The sequence below is a fragment of the Cotesia typhae genome, unplaced genomic scaffold (genome assembly GCF_013202065.1).
Source record: "Cotesia typhae breed Kobodo isofemale line unplaced genomic scaffold, CoteBio_Ctyphae contig_5, whole genome shotgun sequence".
Classification (NCBI taxonomy): Eukaryota; Metazoa; Arthropoda; class Insecta; order Hymenoptera; family Braconidae; genus Cotesia; species Cotesia typhae.
The window spans coordinates 5675550-5690778 of NW_027423757.1; the positions used below are offsets into that span (position 1 = coordinate 5675550).

The 15229-nt window shown below is 29.3% G+C and overlaps 1 protein-coding gene across 2 annotated transcripts in view; it reads right to left on the minus strand.

Annotated features, from left to right (window-relative positions):
* The window catches only part of LOC141531428 (uncharacterized), a 149041-nt gene extending 134629 nt beyond the window's left edge, over window positions 1-14412 (minus strand). Inside the window, exons 1-2 of one of the 2 annotated variants that reach the window (XM_074249252.1) lie at window positions 13148-14412; window positions 12898-13066 (exon numbers count right to left, since the gene is read on the minus strand). The gene's annotated coding sequence lies outside the window, so the exon portion shown is untranslated. Of the gene's footprint in view, window positions 1-12897 lie in introns of both variants that reach the window. The other variant, XM_074249253.1, reaches the window with a different exon arrangement.
* Between the last annotated feature and the right edge of the window lie 817 nt (window positions 14413-15229).

Below are 15229 nucleotides of genomic sequence, written 5' to 3' on the forward strand. Positions count from 1 at the left end.
AAAAATTTATCGAGTAATTAAAATTTAAAAATATTTTTAATTCATGTCTAAAAAAGCTATTAAAAAAAAATTCTCATAATTTATATTTATAGAATTAACTCCAATAGAATATTCAGTTGCGTTTCTATTTTAATTGCTGATAAATTTAAACGGGATGTATATTTATAGAAATTAGCGCAAATAAAATCTTTATTGTATTTTATTTTATAACATAAAACGAATAAAATAAAAGTAAAGTAAGGAGTGAATGCGCTGACAGTTGACTCGATTAATGTCTAAGTATTTACGCCGCGATGAATACGAGAGCAGACGTAGAGACAAATGAGAAAATAATGCGTACAGAACGGAGTGTAATTAAGTTGATAAATAAGAACAAAAATAAATGAAGCTGCAAATTTAAGAAAGTTGAATAACCTTATTTACTTAAAAATCGGCGACCGGGATTAAATATATTTATTCGTTATCGTTATCAGAACGTGTTAAAAAAAAAAAATATTAAAAATTATCTCAGCCCAGTTCTTTGCATTAATTTAAAACTGAGCTCAATAAAAATGATATTTAATACTCGTCTTATTAAAATTCATGCTTATATTGATATATAGTAAAGTAATTGCCTTATAATTTACTTTCATAGCTCAATTAAATAAAAATGTAAATAATTATTTTGCTTGCAGAAAATTTCAATTTGTAATCGAGAAAGTTTGCATTGAATTTTCCGCAATTGATTTTATTTGAGTTTGTAAATATTTAAATCAGAACAAATAAATAAATTGCTTAGCTCTACTCGTAATGTTTAATAAATTTGTTGTATTGCAATTTATGTGTATTGTAAAAGTATAAAATACAAAGAAAAAAAAATTTGAGTAAGTAGCGTATTATTTTACGACAGTAAATTTAATACTTAATATATTTCGAGTGTCAATCAATTTAATATAGCGCGACAAGCACACACGGCAAAATTTACCCGTAAGAAACAAAATATAAAGTGATTTATCGTACATATAATAATAAAAAGAACTTAAATGATAAAACGAACGACTGAAGTGAAGTGACATGAGAGATAGTTCTTTTATAAATCTATATAATAAAATAGAAAATAACAGAAAGACTTTTTCCTTCTTCTATTATATTTCATAGTAGACCAGACTGTACTATAGATCTTGATATGTACTCATTCTATTCTCTCAATTGTTTTTTATTATTATCTCACACTTTCTCAAGTTATTTTTATCAAGTAAAATTACCATTTCTATTTTTATTTTATAGATGAAGGCTTTTATTCTATTAATACGACGTGTGTACATTTATATCATTTATATCATTATTTTAGTAACCTAAGTCACCTTCAGGGTGGCAATGACTCTCTGTGCTCATCGTCATTTATATTGTACATCGGTGAATGTAAGTGTATAAAACATTACGTGTGTATAATAATATGTACTGTACACCTATCCCGAAGCCGAGCAGTAGTGACCGTAGCCTGTTTGCCAGTTATTGTAACCAACACGCACGGACAACTCAACTCGACGACGACGACGAACGACCGGGTGGTATCGACCGTCCTCACTCTCTGCAACAACGTCCATTTCTCCGCACGCAAACTCCTTCTTCTTTGTTTTTTTTTTTTTTTTTGTTAAATTTATTTATTTTATTTTTCAAATCTTTCTTCTCTGCTCCTCCTGCTCGTTCTCGTTCTACAGAGTCCCGCGAATTTATATTTGGCATTTACGTCACGATCATACTGCGATTCGCCTCCGCATCGTATATACGCAAACTACTCTTTTTCTATTTCTCATCCGTGTATTCCGTCTCCCAGGGAGATTATTCTGATGTTAAAGCTACAATCATTTAATATTGTGTTGGGGTATTTTAATTTTGTTTTTAATAAGAAGTTATAAGCACAGAAGGCTAAAAAGCTAATTTTTTATTATTTTTTCTAAAGAATATTTTTAATTGATTGATATAAATTTAGTAACGACTGAACTTTACTAATATTTTTTAATTTTTTTACAAATAATTACTTTTTCTAACTTTTAACGATCTCTGAGAGACTTTATAGTGTTTTGATGTGAGCACAATATTTTTGATTTAAACTATCGAAATTAAAAAAAAAAAAAATTCTGCTAAAATAATAATTAATTGAAGGAATAATGAAAATATCTATTTTCAACAAAAATTTTAGCCTTAAATTGTTCACAAAAATATAAAATATTAATGAGATTTTTTTAATCCTTCGATCACTTATTGAAAAATATAGTTAAAAAAATTGAATGAAATAAAAAAAATTTTAAGGGTACCTAACTCCTGATAATATCAACAACATTGAAAGTTTCTGTCGATACTCTCATGTATATAGTTCTCTAAAAGCATAGAAAATATTGACCATAACAGCAGATGCTGAAGAATCCTTTCTTTTCACTGCACTTGGACTCTTCCGGTCGTTGTGCTTCATCTCGTTTAATACGGAAAAGCACAATGCAGAACATACACACATATATAGATATACACTTGACCACACATCTTTGTACATAATGCTGGTCAAATAAAGAAAGAGGAAAAGAGCGAGTACAGAGGGCAAAAGCGAGACTCATGTCTACTACGTTATAAAAAACCCGAGTTAGCCACTCTCTACCCTCTTGTTCAACTTCAACTTCCCTTAAATCTCCCTTTCACTATTACTTCCTACACATGCCTCTTTCTATACCTATTACTATAAGCCACATTCTATTCCGAACAATCTGTATACTGCACAGCTCGGCCTGCAAACTCTACGCTGTTATTTTGCTAGTTCAATAACTCGATCTAAATACAACGACCGTATGTACTATAAAGTATGTGTTGCTTTGGATTCGAAATATTTTTCGCCCTTAAAATACATCCAGAATTTTGGAACAAAACAATAATATTTTGAAGTTTCTAAATTAAATTTTCATGTAAAAAAAAATTATTTTATAGGTAAAATTACGAGAATTGATTAAAAAGTTTTAATTAAAAACAATTTAACTATAATATAACTTTTCATAACATTAATTAATTAAATATTTTTTAAATGATTATAATTAAAGTTGACTGAAAAATAGTCTGACAAAATTTAAGTATTGTTTTATCAAAATATATAAATATATTTCAATTATAATAATAATAAATAAATATACAGTTAATTAAACGTTTAAATTTTATCTCAAGATTGAATTTACAGATATAATAAACTTTAAAATACAAGTATAGTTTTAAACATTGAATTTACTTGTTATCAAAGTATTTATGATAATTATAGCGTACGAATAGCAGTTATTGAGATGTTAATAAAATAGTTATAACGTTGTAATAAGTAATAACGATAAATTGTATAAATCTAAGAAGATAAACGGGAAATTAATGTCAACAATGAATTTAATACTCTCGCAGATAGATAAAACGTGTGTAATAAAGGTGAAAATTGAAAATAACCACCAGTTATTCATCCTTTCACAGAGTATGTCCTGTATGTCCGTAATACACACACACATATATGATGTATTGTATATGATAGGGGTGTATAGAAATATGTATTGGCATATTACATCAGAATTTTCCAAGTTTTTTTATTTGGTCTTCGGGTGTGCATTGCCGATGAAACTTTTTTTATCTATTTGCCCCTGGGAATATACTGACGCCGATACTATTTCTATTGTCCCTCTGGGTCACGTTTCAAGCTAACAGCGTGAAAAAGAGAATAAGTAAAAAAATTTAATAAAAAGACACTCTACTCACTGGAATGTACCGATCGCATCAATTCCGGATTTTCAGACTGTTTAACGACCCACCGAGCACTTTTAAACTATTAACGTTGCACTCGCTGACTCGAGTGTCTTTTAATCCAAAAATTATTGACCGCTGTACCGCTAAAGTTCAGATAAAATGTATGTCTTTATGCCCCGGACAATAACAGTTACTTTTACTTTGGATATATTTTTTTTTTTTATTATTTTATATTAAATAAGAAAGCAATCTTAGTAAAAGTTAAGTGAGTTTACGTTCATCCACGATTTAAGTGTTTCGATCTATTAATTACTTTATTCTTCTAACTTTCGTACGGCAATCTGTAACAGTATTGAAAATAATTTAACGTTGGAAAACATTTTCACTGATTGAATTTTTCTCAATTATTTTCCCTCATTTTCGTTTTTTAGAGCAATCATTAAGAATAATTTTTGTGGAAAATATAGACAAGTTGTTAGCGAGTTTAATGAGATTTTTGCATCCGGTAAATTGGAAGAATAATAATAATTTATAGATCATTAATTTTAATGTATATTCAATATATTCAATATATTTTGATAATATGTAGATGTAGATAATTTTGTTTTTAATTCGATGTAATTCCAGGATGAATTAAAAAATTTTTCTGCCCATGTAATTGGTACTCTCTCAGGTGGAAAAATTCAGTTTATTTAGTTTTATAATAATCAGCTTCATGGAAAAGAAACTTTGAAGTAAACTGTCAGAAACAGCAAGGCAAAAAAAGTTACTGAAATTGCAGTTTCGCGTTACAACAACTTTCAAACACGAAACTAGAAATTATTTTTTGACAAAGTTTTTCCAATTCTACTAATATTATTCAACTGAAATGTTTTTGCTGTTTCTCAATAAATTTCAGCTTTTCACGGTTAAAATTTTAGATAAGATATTTGTAGTGTTAATTTTTGAATTTAATAAATTATAATAAACACTTTACTGTTACTGAAATTAATTGACGTAAGGTCATTTTTAGAATATCAACAAATAAATTATTTTAGAGATAATTGAATAAAAAAAAAAAAAATGTTACTTGTAAAAATTAAAAAAAAAAATTTGTTGTATCGAACTAAGAAAAAGGTTACATTAATTTTTAAAATCTTCGAACACATATTTTGTAATTTTTAAACGAATAAAAAATATTTTTTATTTTTATTCAATAAACAAAAAAAAAGTAAATAAAGAGTTTACTTTTCGGAGTTTTTTTTACTCCGAAGGGATTAAATCAAGTAAAAATTATCCACTCGGCAAATTTTTACACTGCGTAGTTCGAATCAAAAAATTTTCGTCAGTTATTTTTCCCATCCAACAAAACAGTATTTTTATTTTATTACAGAAGATTTTTCTCGGTGACTATGCGCCCCTTTTTTTATCTCGCTCGCTCGTGGTTAGTTTCTACGACGTATTTATTTGAAGAGGTCCCGCCAGGATCTCAAGGATTCGTTGATCTTCCAAGACGTTTCTTATTTTATTATTTTTCTTTAGCTTGTTTTTTTGGTGATTTTTTTGTGTTCCCTGGCGCTCTTGCTGTCTCGCTTTACTTTCGGTAAACGTCTACATACACATATACTTATACTCGTACACAGAGTAGGTTATAAAACTACACCAGCTTCTTCAGCCGTTGTTAATGTTCTCGGTCGTATATGTAGTCGGGTTGTTGCTACTCTTCCTCCTATCCACTCTCTCTGGCTGCTCACAACATAAATCTTGACCGCAATGGTCGAGCCGACGAGTTTCAGAGTAAAAGGCCTCGCACTCTTCTCATCTTTTTATTATTCGTCTCTCTTGCTGTTATTAAGCCTTACATACATCTACGCTTTACTACACTCGTTTAAAAGCTAACGCATATCCGTTTGACTTCATCACGTGTGTTCCTTTAAATTTCTCGCGTTCGAAATTAAAATAAAAAAGATATTTATATTATATTATACTATACGTATAAATGTTTAGCTGGATTTCATTTCATAGTTTTTTTTTCTCACGTTTTTAAACTCACCGTATCAAACAACTGACCCAATGATTCTACGAACACGCCGATATATTTTTATTTTTTATATATTATATATGTTATTTTCGGAATTATATATGGAACGTGATGATAAGTGAACAGAACGTTTAATTACATATGTGGAAACTAACGTCCTACTTTTGCTGTTTCAATTTTATTTTTCTTAGTATTTGTATTGTTATTTTTTAAAATTCTCTTGAAAATAATAACGCGCGAATTTGTCTTTCAGTTTTGATAAAAAGTTTAATTTTTCATACTTGGTTCTTTTTTTTTCCTAAACGACCTTTAATCTCATTTATTAATCCTAATAAACTAGCAAACTTTTTAATTTAATTTCTGAAGATTGGTAGTTTTAATTATTTTACATTAATACTCAGGCTAAATTAAATTTACTTTTGACAAACGTAACAATCTAATGTAACTCATTTCACACATTTCAGAAAGAAACTTTCTCATTTAATGTAAATTATATAAATTATAATTCTATTATTATCAAAGATTTATTGACTTTTTGAAAGCATAGAAAGTTTTTAAAAAAATTGAGGAGGTTTCTAATCCAAGAAAAAAAAATTAACATTATTAAAAAAAAAAATTCTTGAACCAAAAAAATTTTTTTAAATCAATTAAAAAATTTTTGAATTTAAGAGTTTGTTGTTTTGACTTTTGGTAATCAAACTCTAAATTTTTTTTGTCAACATACAAAATAGCAAAAGTCATTTGAAATAAAATAAGAGTTCACGTTCTTCATTACAAGTTTACAATAAAAAAATTAATTTTTTATAACAAATTGGCAACAAAAAACCGTACACATCATTACGGAGTTTAGTAACAGCGCCGTAATGGAGACTTTACGAGTGAGTAGAGACAAAATAAATAAAACTGTGAACTCGAAACTCGAGCTGAGCAGCACACACTGTCATTAATACATTTAAACTACTATACTACTACTCCTACAAATTATACAGACAGAAGACATAACAACGCAACACACAAGTGGGCTATTTGAAAGGAATAAAATGAACATTATGACGTTTTATATACAATAATTGACAAAGCGTTTAATAAGATGTGTATTTCAAGTGTATGATCTTTATAAACGTCCTTGATACAAGCTTGAATGGCACATCAGACGACTCGTATATCCTTTGAGACTCTACTCGCAGTTGTTCATAAACTGGGTCATAAATATTGCACCTACTCTCAAGAGACTTGATCGATATCGAGCGTGACTCGTTCAAGCGCACGACTTTTCTACCGCTACAAACACACACACACACACACACACACACACACACACACACACACACACACACACACACACACACACACACACACACACACACACACACACACACACACACACACACACACACACACACACACACACACACACACACACACACACACAATATGTATGTATGTATGTACGAATCCTCACAAACACAATAGTCATCATACATATGAATCCACATGACTGTTATGTAAACATATGCATTCCGATGGAATTTCTATAAATTTTTTGCCTCGCTCGAGGACGAATTGTTCGGATCTTGAATCGATCAAATCACGCATCGCAGCACTCACGTGACAAACTTATCACTTTAATATATATAATATGAATGGCTTATTTCAGCATTACTTTTTCAAGAGGTTTATTTCTGGTTTACGATAACCACGTACTGTCACTATTTTTCAGAATTCCACTCTCAGTACGTACATGTTAGATAGTACGTACTTAAGTTTTATTTTTTCCGCGTTTCTTTGATCTACATACCTCAGAAATCCACTTAACTACACTGGCTTTACCGTTAGCATGACACTTCCTATTGTTACACTTAGTACTCGTGTGACGCAATTCAAAGCAAGGTTAAGGCACGATTCAACGTTTATTTAATAAAAAATTTATTCCAATCTCATTAAAAAAATAAATTTCATTTTATAATTATTGAGGGAATATTTTAGTCTAAAAGTTTAAAAAAATCAAAAATAATTTTTTTTTTTAATTTTTAAATATTTCAAAAATTTTTTTAACCTTTACCAAAATTAAGTTAAGATTTTGATTTTTACTATTTTTAAAAAATCTTTAATCGTAATAAAAAAATTGACAAGTATAAAAATTAACAAAATCTAGACAAGTATAAACCCTTAATTAAAATTAATTTATTTCACAAGCAGATAAAATTTATCAGTAAAAATTTTTCCGAAGCATGATAAATATTAAATGAAAAAAAAAAAAAAAAAAATAATAATATTTTTCTTGCTAATATACAAACAATAAATTGGTAATCGTACATATGTTGTAATAATAAAACGTCATGATTATTTTATGTTATTTGTTAAATATACCGCATCGTTATTAATGTTTATTTGTACTCATAATTTACCTGTACTTCATTTCTCGTTTCATTAAAACGACAACTAATGACGGTAATTAATTGATATAAATTTAATTACGAGCGGATTGCGCGATTATAACAAAACTCGAATATAATGATAATGACGATTATTGTTTGTTTTTAACCGTTGACCTATAACATTAAGAAATAATTGTATTAGACTGAATCGAACAAAAAGTGTGTACAATTATATTTTATTTGATATGTTTTGAGATGTACTTGTATTGAGTTGAACTTGATTATTGAGCATTAGATTAATGGGTTCGTTAACGTTGTGACTTATAACTTATTACTTATAGTAGATATAGTAGATACCTAAATATATTTGAACGTATTTAAAAAATAATATAATCGGATAGATAACTTTTTTAAGCGTTACACCCATGTAAACCCACGCGGCGGTCGATAAACTGGTGTTTAAATATATAATAGTTGGTTTTTATTTAATTGAAGTAAAATCTCAATGATCCGGCATGCTAATAAAACAAACTAATATTTTTATTTACTGAGCTTAAAAAAAAAAATTATTAATGAAATATTTTTATTTTAAAAACGTTATTCGGTGGGCGGTCTGACAACTGCATTACAGGTCAATCATTAAAACGAGAGTTACGTATTAAAAAGAGATGGAGTTTGAGGTAATCTATATATGTGTATGTGTGCCAAGAAGAGAAAACGGGAATTGGTGAAAACAGAGGAGAGTATGTAGCATTATATAGCGGGTAAAGTAAAGAGAGAGAGAGAGAGAGAGAGAAAGAGTAATGAAAGACACGACGTGGCTTCACTTCGTCTGCCCCTCAGCCTCATACTCAGCTCCTGCATTGCCTTGGGCATCCGACCGAAAGAGGAGTATAACTGTTGGAATTTATACGACAGTGAATCGAGAGACAAGACGACGACTACGACGACGAGCAAGTGACAAGATAAAGAGAGAAAAAGAGAGAGAGAGGGAGAAAACCGTACCGTGGCAATCGGCTCTCTTATAAATTCGTCTCCCTACTGAATACGCGTACCACACTCAACTCTCATCTCATCTCTCCCACCGTCTCTCTTTTACTCTTATCAACCTCCTTCTCCTTCTCTATTATTCGTTCGCTTTCTCTCATTTGTACTCGCTGATGATAAAAATAAACACCGGGCAACTTTTAATAAAAAAGTTTATCTTTTAAACTCTCTAAGCGACACACACCGCAGCATAACTACTTTCGGAGTTTCATCTCTCACATATATATCGATTTTGCTTGTTTTTTTCTATTTATAGACTGATACATTTATTATTTATTTTTTATTTTATTTTCGTGACATGTTCATTTTATTTGTTGTTTATTTTTATTAGCCAAGCGTTTTAATGTGAATCAATGATTTTAATATGAATATATTATATTCAGGTTTAATTTGAGTATTTAAAACTTTTTGTTACAGCTTATACATTTATCGTCAGTACAAAGAAAGTAATCAATTTTTTTTACATTTTATAAAAAATCGACAATTTTTTAATCCAACTCTTTTTAACTTAGCTTTAAATTTTTTTATTTTAAAAAGTTGAATTCAGAAATGATTTTTTTCGGAGTAATTCAATAACCTAAACTGCAAATAATTTATTGCTCAGCAAAAAATAATATTATATTTAAATTTTCTACAGTAGTTTACAAAAATTTAATTAAAAGTGCATTTTTATTAATTCATACGAATAAAATTTAAACTCTGACATTTATAATTTGTCGGGAAAAATTTTGCAAAAATCCAAGTTAAAAATAAAAAATTTTAAATTACCGTTAGCTATTTTAACTGCATTTTCATTCTCGTAAATACATTAAAATCATATTATTTAAATTTTCATCACTAGAAAGTTTTCATTCAAGCCACACACATGATAATGAAAATAAAATTATTTTCACTCAATAAATCTCACTATTAAATACCATTATTCTAAAATTTTTAAAGCTTAGAGAAAGTACTATTACCATTGCAAAATTTTAAAATAAAAATTACCGACACACTAAAAATAATTACAAAGTAAAAGCTTATTATTTCCAACATTGTTCTTTCAACGTTTTAACTTACACACAAAAATTAAATAATAAAAAAAAAAAAAAGAAAAAAAGAGAAAAAGCAGCACAAAGATAAATATCTCAATGACAAAATATTAAACCGGGTAATCGATACTCGCGTGTCTGTCAAACCGGGACAGTATAAACGAGCTTTAGAGTGCAGACTCCGATAAATAAAAGGAAAATAACGACGAGCAATATTTATTTCTACACAACTAAACGGTAGAATAAAAAAATTAGTAACAATAGAATCAATGGTTATTAAATCTTACAGATTAATTGTAATTTATTGTGATTAATTAGCAGATTTCAGAGAGAATACCTCGATCAGAATACACTAGTCAATAAATAGATGTATACATATAGTTATGTACCGTATTCAAACGATCAAGTGTATTCAGATTTGCATAAATCAAGTTATTCAATATGTCAGACAATGACGCATCAGTTGAGGGATGACGAGTACAGATAGGAATTGAGCGATGAGAGAGAGAAAGAAAACCCACTAGCTCTAACTCAACGTAAAACTGACAACAGTTATATTACATTACAAGCAGTATCTAAGCCCAAACCTATACCGGCAATGCAACTATACCACATGTATTAAATATATATAATATAATACAATATAACTATGCTACTACAAGCCGGTGAGTAATGAGGTTACTGGAACGCCTTTGGATTTAATTCACTCTCGTTTCAAGCAAGTATGCCAAAAAATATATCAATAAAAAGAACAAAAAAATAAAATGAGTTAAGCCCCTTTAAATTTATTCCTCTTAAAAAATCTGGTTCGAAATTATATGTATTAAACAGACCGAATTTAAAGACACGATAATATAGAGCTGTAATAGTTGGTAAGAGTGTCGTACCTCGGTCTCGTTTTAGTTTCCTCAGTTGCTAAAATGAGAATAAAAAGAGCTAAAGAGGATTATAAAATGATTGTAACGAGAGTATATAGAAGCATGAGAATCTGTGAGAGGATATTGTGGATTTATCGTGGCCGTAACATTAAGATTTAGTGTCGGTTGCCAAGAGACTCTACTCCCGGTGCAACCCCTGACTGCTCTCTCTACTCTCCACAGAACCTCATATCTTTCCTCTTTCGCAAACTTATCTACCTCGTCTCCTTTATAGTTCGTATCCCGTGGCCGTGGCCAATTCAATTTCTCATCAAAGACATAATTATCCTACATATAGTTAACAAATGTCTCTTTAAGTCGTTACGTTACACTAGTTACTGGTTACTAGTTATCCCTGCTCGACTTAGTTCCATAGATTTCTATTTGTCGGGCTATAACTAACGATTTTTCTTTATTGTGACAAGTTATTGTTTTAGTTGTCAGCGACATTTGTCCTGTTTTGTAGTTTGAGTTTATCCAGTTAAAGTATTCATGTGAATAGATTTATGGCAAATTGGAGTTAAATGGTTTATAAATATCAAAAAAATGGTGAAAAAAATTTTTCTCTTGCTACAGCTATTTTCAACAAATTATTGAAAGTATTTTTATTGTTTTTTCAATAAAAAAATTTTTATATTATTAATAATAAAAATTAAATGCACTTGAATATTTTGTTTTTAATACTAAAAATAATAAATTTTATTGAGTAACAAAAAATGAAGAAATTGGAGTTCAATAAAATTTGACTTTTTTTTTTTAATCATTATTTACTTTATGTACAAAACAAAATTACTTATATAAAAATTAAATGATACTGAAATCAGCAGACACAACAATTTTTTTTTCTTTAATTAAATTAAAATTGTTTTTTAATAATTTATTCAGTAAAAAAAAAATCACAAAAATTTTCCGATATCAAATAATTAATTTTCTTAAAATCAAAGAAACTAAAATTAATATTTATCCATCAATTTTTTTAAATAAATAAATTGATGCAAAAAAAAAGAGAAATAATTTTTCGCCTGAATTTCAAAAAATCATTAATGTCATTTTAAATAAAAATATTTGTTAAAAATTTTAACCGTCTATGGATAGTATCATAGGAATTATTGGAATTTCCTATTCGTAAATAAAAAAAAATTGATAAATTAATATACTGTGAATGTAGGGCCCTTATATTCACGCAACATAAATTTATCAGTACTCTTTTTAATACATGAATAACCATCACTAAAATAATCAAATGCTCATTGTTACTCACAAAAGTTATAAATTAATCTCTAGGCCAAAGTAACTCCAATTTACAAACTTATAATAAAACATCTTATTTTTAAATGTGAACAAACAAATTAAATTTATGACATTAAAGTTAGCAGTCATTAGAGAATTTTTTAATTTTATTTAACAAAAAAAATTGTTTTTAAAAAATTGGATTTTTATTTTTTTTTTAATTTCTAAATGTCAATTTTTTTTCCTAATTTTTTTTGCCATAATTTATTTGTTAAAATTATTAAATATCTGCTAAATTTAATTTCATATTAAATTAAAAAAAATCAACTTTTTAGACACGAACTTAAAAATGATAAAAAAAATCAACTGCTGCTACATTTAGTCACACTATTTTAGTCTCATAAACACTTGAGACATTTTACCGAGTTTTACACTCAAGCACAGAAATATATTAGTTTACATAAAACTCTCCGTGAGTATTTTCTCTTATAAAAATGAGAAAAAAAAATAAAAATAAATGAATAAACACTTACATAAATGATAGCTGGGGGTAGTAACAGCAAGTAAACACACTTCTGTTAGTTAAAATGGCTGATGTGTTAATATATATCCAATAATAAATCCAAAGGGGCAGATTGGCACGAGCACACTTTATTATCACTCGGTCGTTTAATCACTGACAAATAACACCGTCACATAAAACTAAAAATTTATAAATATAAATTTAAATACTAATTTTATTTTATATTATATTATAGCAGAAAAACAAAACGCGTTACATACATTTTCCACATATTATATTCAGCTGAGACACAAGTAAAGGCAACAGAGAGCACCAGAAGCCGTTTGTTGTAGAAGTAGCTGATGATAAAGAGTACACAACTCGAGGATCAACTTTGCACACACATATAAGTGTGAGTGATAAAGAAGATGATACGTACGAATATTTTACTGGTTGTCAGTCGCTTTTATTAATATTATTAACAACAACAATAATAATAATAATAATTATATCAACTGGACACTAATCTCACATCAAATTGTTTAATCACTCGATACACAAATTTATTTATTTATCTATTCAGCTTCTACTGATATGCGCCAAGTAGATTTTTTTTTTTTTTTTTTTTTTTTTATATCAATTATTATGATTAAAATAATAATAATTAATAAACACTAGCACCTTTCACCGTCACTTAAAATCACTTTATCAAATAAATTAACCACAAACAAGTTACTGTGAGCAGTATGAGCGAGAGTACCCAGCCGAGCTAAATATCTCGCCGGTAGACAGCGTAAAACTTCCTCGAAACTTTTCACTGGCAATATTAAAATAATATTTTATTTTTTCTTAGAATTATTTTTTAATGACAAAAACGCTCACGATTAATTCACTATTTTAATAATAATAAATAAAATATAAAATTTATAAAATTAGAGCGGAGGAAACTTTTTATTAAATATACTTTTAAAATAATTTAAAATATAAATATTTATTATTTTGGTTAAAATAACAAGCGTGGGGCTACGTATAGTTACGTAAAGTGCGCGTCGGTTGTTAAAACTGGGCCGTCCGATGCTCCTGGGAGTATATACAGAACAGATAGAGACAAGAGCGGTTGTAGTTGGTTTAGTTGTTAATACCGTGTGTATTGTATATTGTATCGGGCACTTGTCAAGGACACGCACCGGGGGTAACCTACTTTTCACCACACAATTATTCGCACTTGTATATTGGGGGAGGAGAAGAACACACAGGTGTGTTGTACGTGCTGATACTTTACTCTCTACTCTTAAATCTTAAACCTCCAAAACTCAAACTTTAATAAACAATTAAACACAATAATAATAATAATAATTAATAATAATAATCACAGAAAATCCCAAACTCTAAATCAACTTCGCAGTATCCATCGATAGCTTTTGTTAAATATTAAAAAATAATTATTAATAAAAATAACGTAGACAGTTTGTGATTGCCGCGCGCGCACTACTATACAGGACACTCTCGGATAAAGAGTAATATCTATATCTCACTTAAAATATATCTATATCGAATAAAAATATATATATATATATATATATATATATATATATATATATATATACATATATATCACTTGTAGGGAAAGGGAGTAGAAGTTTGGTACTGGTTAAATACGAGCGACAGGCTAAACGGACAAACGATGACGCGTCGACGGCGGAGGTCCGACTCGAACTGAGCGCCGAGCAACTGATCGGAGCGAACGACGAACGACGGGCGAGCAGCAAACCGAAAACCGAGTCGCGGACTCGGGACTCGCCGCTTCAAGCGCCCGCCTTCGGGGCTCTTCGCGAGTCTACGATAGAAGGATAGAGCCACTGTATAATGTGTATGTATTATGTACAGTGTTTTGTGTGTTGGTGTGTTTTGCTTGCCAAGTCGCCCGGCAGAGGTAGTAGTGTATTGGTTTAATATATGTGTGGCCAACGCATTGCTGGGATATAATACTACTGTACGCTATACACACCCACAAAAATATACCACGCAAAGTAGTGTGCAATCGTTTATACGTATACGAACATTACCACGAAATGAACGAGTACTCTTTGGCTACATGTACGTACACAGTAGCTTGCGTTAGATGGTTTATTGGTGTAAGTGTGTTGTATAGCTATACTGTAGCGAGATCAGCTCTACTAATGCGATGGAAAAGTGTGGAGTTGAGTATATTATATATGTGTGTAAAGGTATATAGGGAAGTAAATGAAAGAGCGAGTGAATATCGTATAGGATACTAACCGGAGCACTGTCCACCCGGAAACTTTCCATCCTCGCGGTCATTTATCGGAAACACTACCAAATTCTGCACGCCATCACCCGCC